This window comes from Echinops telfairi, unplaced genomic scaffold (assembly GCF_000313985.2).
Source record: "Echinops telfairi isolate 266 unplaced genomic scaffold, ASM31398v2 ScPeMD7_7469;HRSCAF=8507_1, whole genome shotgun sequence".
NCBI lineage: Eukaryota > Metazoa > Chordata > Mammalia > Afrosoricida > Tenrecidae > Echinops > Echinops telfairi.
In genome coordinates this window covers 37,032,012-37,040,536 of record NW_022111373.1, presented here as the reverse complement: position 1 = coordinate 37,040,536, position 8,525 = coordinate 37,032,012, and the positions used below count along the sequence as shown (strand labels likewise).

Below are 8,525 nucleotides of genomic sequence, written 5' to 3'. Positions count from 1 at the left end.
AAAAAAAAAAAAGTCCCTGGGAGTACTGTCCCAGAGGCATGTTTTAAGAAGTTCTTCCCAATAGATTTCAGAATTTCAAATCTATTTTATTATGGTTAAGATGGTAAGTGCTGTAATTGCTTACGCCTTTATTTCAGGTTGGATGGTTATAGTGTTGAGATGACCTAGAAAATACAGAAGGAAATCAACAATTTCTTTGCTATTGAGCAAAGAAAAGCATTTATAAATGCTACCAATTAAATACCAAGTTTTTGATGAAATATCATGATCACTACTGAGAGGAAAAAGAACATAATACTTGTTAAGTGCAATAGAAATAGAAATCAAGTACTGGAGACTGCAAAGCTACAAATACAGAATTAGAATTGGAGAGAAATAACTTTTAAGATGGACGTATAAATAAGGTAAATTTGCAACAATAGAAGATTAAGCAATTTAGTACCATTTTTTGGAAACAATAAAAGCTATCTATATTTAAATGATCAAATGGAGAGAAAATGTGAATAATCAAGAGTAAACAATAAGACATTCTTTTTGACTTGCAAATGTATTTCTAAAGTTTTACTTTACAACTATTTAAGAAATTCCTGCTTACAAAAGGGGTCAAATCATACCTTGCAATATTGGAATACTTTGAACTATAATTTGAAAATGGAAAGAAAGAAAAAACATGAATGGGGAAAATAAATCACGGATTTAATTTTAAGTAGACCATTATACACAAAGAATACCTAGTAATGTGAAAAATAAGATGGTTTAATAAAGAAGCATTTTGTTTAAGATGTCTTTCTTTAAATAATTGATCATTTTAGCAAGAAAAGATGAAGACACTATTGATAACTGGTGCAACCCAATATACTTGTCAGAATTTCATATGGTCTTTGAGTGTACTTACTTTGATAATGTATACCAGATCTTAATTTGAGTAAACTAACAAACAACTAAAGAAGTCTAGGGTCTCAAGAAGAGGTAGGGAGTGTATAACCTATTAATCTTTCAATAGCATTAGAAAGTCAACAAGGCTGGGGTGTGTATACACACACATATATGTATACACACATATACATATATACACACATATATAATTTTTTATTCTTCAGTAAGCAGGCTAGCCCAACCCTCTGGATCCCATCATAATTAAAGTTGTAGGCATGCAGAAACCCAGTACACAGTGGGTGCTGAATCTACAATTGTTGACAGAGTAAATTTATCAAGTCTGTCACATGCAGGCCAATTGAAATGACATCATGAATGATAACCATGGGACCAGTGACCTTCTTGACTTGGGAGATCATTTGCCTAGAGCAATACAAAAGCTTTTCTGGCAAGTCTGGGGTTAGACAGAAGACAGAAGAGCAGCAGCCAACGACAGCCCCAGGAGAGCAGTCAAGGGCCAGTCCGGGTGCGAGCGGAGCATGTGGAGCAGCAGAGTGAGCCTGTGAGCTGTGGGTGACCTTGTCGGCCCTCAGACTATGAAGGCAATGGCTGAGTATTTACCATCCTCCTTAGTTAAATTAAAGGCTACTTGATTCCGTGAGAAGGGAAGCACAAAAGCCATGCTTGAGTGTATCTCTAGAGTCCTTGTAATGTCAAGAGAAGTGTGATAAAATCCCAGAAAGAAGCCTGGGTTCTTTTTACGAATGTCCCCATGACAGAAGGGTCAAACTGGTCAAATCCACTCTGGGGATAGTAATGTAGACAAGTCATTTTTCCAACCATCCCAGCTATTAGAGCAATACAGGTTTTGCGTCACACAGCTTGGGAGGAAAAAATGGTTGATTTCTTCTCTTTGTTGTCCTCTTAATCCTTGGGACACACGTCTTTGAGGAAGACACTCCTCAAAAGAAAATGTTAGAAAGAAAAAATGTTTTGGAGGTTGGAAAGAAATAGCTGGCAAATTATCCTGAGAACAAAGAAAGCCTAAAGGAAGGAAACCAAGAAAAATTACGCAAATGAAAATGAAGGTGATATAGAGAAAAAATAGAGGGAAAAACTTTGACAGGGAGGTTTAAACAGTTTGCCTTTTATTTCTTATTAATAAGAATATGATTTCGATAGTTTAAGAATAAAAATCAATTAGACAAGTGTTTTAGGGGGAAAAGGTTCCCAAATTCAAGTATACTTGATAAAATAACTCACTATCATGACGTCAGTTCTGACTCATAACGTCCCTATTGGGCAGAGTATGTATAATGGCCCCTGTGAGTTTCCGAGGCTTTAAACCTCTCTAAAAGAACGCCTGGTTTCTCTCCCATAGAGTGGCTGGTGCTTTCAAATTGCTAATCCAACGTGTAACTCAGTAAGTCACCCCAAAACTCCAAAACCCAACTCCCTGCCATCGAGTCGATGCCAACTCACAGTGACCCAACAGGACAGGCTAGAACTTCCCCTGTGAGTTTCTGAGGGTAACTCTTTACTGGCATAGAAAGCCCTTTCTCCTGAGGAGCAGCTGGTGGTTTAGAACTGTCAACCTCGTGGATCGCAGTCCAGTGCAAAACCACTAGAGATCCTTTTATTAGAACCTTAAACAAGACAAACAAATAATTCACATCAGGAAAACCATCGGCATGAGGCCATATGGCATCCAAAGGATTCACAGTCCCGAGCTAATTACAGAAATGGAAAACATAAGAGAAATTGTCACAAAATCATGATTGGCAACAGATCGATTTATCTGGGTTGCAGGTGGAACTAGTGAAGCAGGGAAAGGTCTAAACTTCCTAAGGGCAAATGGTCCTTCCCTGGGCTCACCCTGAAGGTGACATATCATAATCTACTTTTAAACACACTCTGCCTGGGGGCAGAACTGCCACACAGTTGGTGAGTTAGTTAATTGTGCCAGCCTGGCCGATAATCACATGTGGTGCTGGTTGAAAGGCGGAGGGATAAATGGGTGGTGAAGCCTCGCCTTTCTAGTTCTCGGGTCTCTTGCTTTGTGATGGTCGCACCAGGATGCAGCTGCCTTAGCAGCTCCCTGCTTCAGCTTGCAAGATTGACGTCCTACAAGACATCCCCAAGGAGAAGCCGCATGGACCTATCCCGATGCAGCCCTGGGTGCTGGAGCAGCCGTGTGGAGACCCCTGCCAGTGCTGAGATGCTTATTCGTTCATGGACTCAGCTTTCCTCCTGCAGTCGGCATCATTGCCTCTGTTTTGTGAGGTGGAGGACTTTGTGGACTGGTGTTGGGTTAATGGGTTAATGTTGGACTTGTGGGCTTGGGCAGCATTGGGTTGGGATGTTTTCGTGATGCACATTTTCTTTGCATAAAACTCTCTCTTATATATGAGTTGCTGTGGATTTGTTTCTCCAAAGTACCCAGACTAATACAGTTGGTAATGGTAAGAACGCACCCACATCAGACTGATCTCATGTCAAGACTGAAAATGGACTTAGGTTTTCCACTGTAAGCCAGAGCTTTCTACAAACCAAATGCAATGAATGACAATGGAGATGGGCATGTATGACCTCCTCTGGCTTCCCTCCTGCCATGAGGGAGGAGTCACACAATGTATGTATGTATGACTTTGTTATATGAGTTTAGTCCTTTAACTATTCTGACAGCAACTGTTCCTCCCATACCACTCTAAATCTGTGCTGGGTTTGAGCATTCACTGCAATGGCTACACAGAACTCACAGACAAGACTCACAATTAAGGGGGTTTATCAGGAAGTTAATAGATTATCACAAGTCAGGATTAGCAAACAATTAAGTAACTGGTCGCTTCAGCCAGTAGTCAAGTCCCTCTCTGATTCACAGCCTCTCAGCCACATGGTAGCCACATTTCCCTCCAGTTCTCAGCCTCTCAGACATGCTGTCTTTGGTCCAGGAAGTCAGCCTGCCTGTCACTCTGTCTGACCACAGTCTGTGATACTGTGATCCATCTGATCTCAGTGGCTTCCGCCACTTCAGACAGAAATCTTGACCATGCTCTTCCAATGTCTTTGGGTGTTCTCTTCCTGCAATAGTTTCAAAGATGGATCATCCTCTTAGCCAGGGGTGGTAATGAAAAGTGACCAGGCCCCTCCATTAGTGTTACCCATACCCTCTTTGCATAGTCCCACCCAGTTCTTTGGTGGGAGTTACAGAGAATTGGGGAGAAGAGGCATATTTGAGGCATTTCACACCACCACACCAAGTGCTTTAGAATTTATGTTCTAATATAACAAGTATAGTTTAATATAGGTCAAACTTCTAAATAATTATTCCCACAAAACAGGAAAGCCACACTGGGAGGAGGAAGAGGACTGCTTCTTCTCCAGACAAAGAGTCGTTTTCATCTAAGAATGATCCATTATTAGAGTATGCTATGCCAAAAGAGCACGACACAAGTTTTATATCCATGGTCACCACCCTATGTGGTATAGAGTATCACACAGTTACACAGACGGTGGAAATAAAAAGATAAGTAACTTGCTCCAGGTTACAAAGAAGAGGGACGGCAGAGCTGAAGTTGCCACCTAACTCTCCGCCTTTGTGGTGTGGCGTTCTCCACAACTGCCGAGCACATACGTTTGTTTAGTGACAGAAGAGGGACAATCGGAACTTTCGCTTCAGAGAGCAATTTCCCAAGACTATATTTTCCATTTAGTTGTGCCTGAATTATTGATTTGTTTATAATTGCTATCCTTTACTATCAAGATCTATGTTCAATTTGGGGAGTAAAACGCCTATTAGAATGATAAGTTTTCTTCATGACAATTATATATCAATTAAAACGAACATACATTCACAACAGCCCAGCCAGGTGTTACTAAGTAATATAATATAGCATATTAAACATCTGTGAGAATCTGGATAAAAATTACAAATTACATGTCAAACAGCTACTATTTCTGAATCAATGCATCTGTTAAAAAAAACGTTAACATCTCCAGATACTGCACTGAAAGCAGGTCCATACATGATACCTTAGAAAGAAGAATGGTGGAGATTTAATAGCCAGAATACGAGTATCACAATAGAAAGCAGAATTACCGAATAGTATCTTGAAGGACCGAAATTCATGATATCAAGTGTACTTAAAATTCTATAATCTCTAAATACCCTCATTTCCCACTTCCGCCTCAGGGCCTTGTCCCTTCCACCCAGCCAGGGACTATGTCTGCCGAGGCTAAGGCTCTTGCTAGGCATCCTTCCTTTCCCAACACTTGTTAATGGCCAACTGTGGCCTACCTCCTAGCTATGAGTTCCAGGTTGCCAGTGATGAAGACCTGTGCTCCATCAGGTCTGAGAAGTCAGCTGCCAGGGTGTGGATGGCATATGTCACATGTGTGGAAAGCAGCCTAGAGCCTAGGGCTTGCTGGCTACGTGGCCCTCTGCTCTAGGTCCCATCCCAGGTGACTGGGGTCCAGTGAGCATCAGCGCTCGCGTCCTGGCTCAGTAATGAAAACATGCTACAGAATACATTTCTACTTTCCCAGTTAACAAAGAAAAACGGGATCTGTCTCTCCTTCATAGAATTCATAATGAACACAGAATTCAAGAGGACACAGGAAGACACTGGGGCAGAGTAGTTACCTCCAATAACATGCTGTTTCTCTGGTTACAATGAATAACAATTATTACTGTTCTCTTGACAAAAAAAGAAAAATCACGTGGTATTGACATTATACTGGGGGGGGGGGTAAGGTGAGCTTTCAATAATTTGTTTTGATTTTATAACAACAGTTACAGTACAATCTTATAAACTATCAACCTTTCCCCCTTACCTCAAATTATGCTCCCAACACTTTGGAGAACAGTATTAACAAGTGCACAAAGAATTTCACCAGGAATCAAATGACCACTGACAAATTAGACAGGGGGAAGGAAAGTGAGGGCAGGCAGAGGGGAAGTTGGAGACAAGGAGGTAGGAGAAAAATTGTGTTCGGTTTCTAGCCACCAAAGAGGGAAAGTCCCAAAACGCACATTTCTGGTTCCTCCCAAAAGTACTGCTAGAAAAACTGTTTCCCACTCTGGCTGAATTAGCATTAGTGTGATCTAAGGCATTTTAACAAAACCATTGCCCGAGCGCCACTTCCTAGACATTCTGATTTAATTCAACTGAGATAAGCCGCAGTCATCAGTACGTTCAGACACTCCTCAGGTGATTCCCATGTGCCTACAGGGCTTCGAACCAGCCACAAGGAGTTCAGTGAAGGCAGACAGATGAAATCTGAACAAATTGGAATTTGGGTGTACCAGGTCAATAGCTGAATGGGAACAGTTACAGATTGGAACCCTGCAAGAGTAACTTAGAAGAGGCGTAGCGAGCCTTTTCAGGAGCCTGATGTGGGAGGTTGGATTACTCCCAGAACTGTGGGGCACCACACATATTCAAAGCTATGCAGTTGGCTGCCATCTTCGAGACAGTCTAGAGACTTGACGGCTATGCAATGAACAACCAACCTTTGTTTTCTAAGAGGGAGATCAAGTTTCTAGAAGGACACAAACCCATAATTTTCTTGTTCTAGTTATTGTTTTATCAGTAGTACACACTACGTGAATTTCCAAAATGGGGTCCAGGTACATATAGGATCGTAAAGTCTGGTACTCATTCCATGTTTCACAAATGAGGACATTAACTCTAGGAATGTGAAGGAATTTCCCTAACGCTAAGGAATAAGGACAGAAGTTGCTCCCAAATCTTTTGTTCTCAGACCCAGGCTCTTTTCTCTGCTCCATATCTTTTAGATTCTAGAACATTTCTCTGCACTTGCTAACTTAACAGGTAGGTTGCTGAGTACTAACTTTATTAGCTGGCAAGTCCTAGAGAATAAACACCCAAGCAACACTTTTAGCAACATTTTTCACAGCAGAACCTCAAAGAGTGCATTATAAGAAATTTAATATGTAGCTCCTGGCTATGAGCAATTTAACAAATGGGAGTAAATAAAGACAGGAAACAGAAAATAAGACTAGAGTAGTAGACATGGTATTGGTGGCAAAGAGCTGGGCCAACTATACAGTTGGAGTGAATATACTAGTTATTTGACAAATCTACATACATTTAATATATGACTGGTACACAATAAGGCAAACTCTGTAATGCGCCTAGACTGTATGGCAATATTGAAGGTTAGGGCAGTAGTGTGGGGTGGGGCTTGGGGGCAGTATCAAAGTGGCAGTTCAATTTACCAATCAGAAAACAAACCATAAGGAAAGAAAAATATAGGAAAATATTCAATTTGCATGGTAAAATTAGTGGGAAAACAAACTAACCAACCCCCAAATAGTTTTTTTTTTAATAAACTAAGAGAAGACATATCTCTCATCCTCAAAAATTTAACATCTGAAAATAACTTAGTTCTTTTTTAAATGTTACTTTTTAGTAAAGCCTTAGTAATATTCTTTACTTTTTTTTCCCTTTCCCCAAAGAGGAATTCAATAGATGATTTCACTTAGGGTAGATGGTCAATGTAACATCGTTGGATTTTGGTTACTTAATAGTATATGTCAAAGTTGACAAAAAGAAAAGTTAATGGATTATTTTTCCTCAAGATAGAAAGTATATTCTCTAATTTGAATAATTAAATTTAAAAAAATCAGAATAAAAGTCTCTATACAGTCAAATGTCTGTCTAAAACATTATAATTAGGTTAAATATACAAAGTGATAAGAAAGACCTTTATAAAGTGGAACCAAAAAAGGAAAAGAGAACGGCTAGTTTATTTTCATTTGTTGCCCAGAAAGATGATTTTATAATTTTTCTATTTTCTTTTTTTGCATGACATTCAAATTTTATTTGATTACATAGGCAGAACAAAATCAAACACAATTAATGGCATGGATAAACAAGAAATTTTCTATTTTTATAAAATTGCTTGTTTCTACAGGTTAAAAATATAGTAAAATGTATCAATAGCCGGGCACCATCAGCTTTCTTCACCACACTTACTTATGCACACATTATTCTTCAGCGTTTATGTGGGGAAGGTGTTCACACAATGATGGTTTTTGTTCTTTGGTGTCTGCTACCTGATCCCTTCAACACCTCGTGTTCACACAGACTGGTGTGCTTCTTCTCTGTGGGCTTTGTTACTTCTGAGCGAGATGGCCCCTTGTCTGCCTTCAAGCCTTTAAGACCCCAGGCACTATATCTTTTGATATCAGGGCATCATCAGCTTTCTTCACCACATTTGCTTATGCACACGTTCGTCTTCAGTGATCATGTCGGGAAGGTGGGTATATAGCGCCTGGGGTCTTAAAGGCTTGAAAGTAAACAAGCGGCCAACTAGCCCAGAAGCAACAAAGCCCACATGGAAGCAGCACATCAACATGTGTGATCATGAAGGGTTGAGGGAATCAGGTTTCAAGCACCAAAGGCGGGGGTGGGGTGGGGGGGATCATATCATCGTGAATGAGGGGAGCGTGTGATGGGGACCCAATGCCCATCTGTAGACAACTGGACATTCCTTGCAGAGGGGTAGTGGGGAGGAGATGAGTCACTCAGGGTTCAGTGTAACAATAATGAAACTCACAACCTTCCTCTAGTTCTTAAACGCTTCCTCCCCCCAACTACCATGATCCCAATTCTACCTTGCAA

At 40.4% G+C, this 8,525-nt stretch overlaps 1 protein-coding gene across 1 annotated transcript in view; it reads right to left on the bottom strand.

Moving 5' to 3' along the window:
- FBXL17 (F-box and leucine rich repeat protein 17) overlaps window positions 1-8,525 on the bottom strand; it is a 581,667-nt gene that overhangs the window by 192,870 nt on the left and 380,272 nt on the right. The gene's annotated exons all lie outside the window — the stretch shown is intronic.